The following is a 307-nucleotide window of genomic DNA, read 5'->3' as shown; positions in this document are numbered from 1 at the left end:
CAATCAGACGAAAATACAAAAACAAAATAACCACAGAAATAACAATTTTAATATTTTCAAACAACAACAGGAACTATCAATATCCATTGTACATTCACCACTCAAAAAACATTCGAAATTACTATTAAGAAAGCATCTTCGATTCTCTTTTCAGACGAAGCGGTCGGACTCGGCTGGAATTGGGAGATGTGGTGGACCTACGACGGCATCTCAGGTCAGAGCGATCGTCTTTTGTTTCCGGGCTGATTCGTTCGCCTATATTTTCGAGAAGGATTCATTCGTCTATTGTCAGAAGGGCAAGATTGAG

General features: G+C 39.4%; 1 pseudogene; it reads left to right on the top strand.

Moving 5' to 3' along the window:
* Positions 1–307, top strand: part of LOC119587666 — a 99109-nt pseudogene that overhangs the window by 32436 nt on the left and 66366 nt on the right.

Source organism: Penaeus monodon, chromosome 23, assembly GCF_015228065.2.
Source record: "Penaeus monodon isolate SGIC_2016 chromosome 23, NSTDA_Pmon_1, whole genome shotgun sequence".
In the NCBI taxonomy this organism is placed as follows: domain Eukaryota; kingdom Metazoa; phylum Arthropoda; class Malacostraca; order Decapoda; family Penaeidae; genus Penaeus; species Penaeus monodon.
The sequence above is the reverse complement of the archived record's forward strand: the minus strand, read 5'-3'. Positions and strand labels throughout refer to the sequence as shown.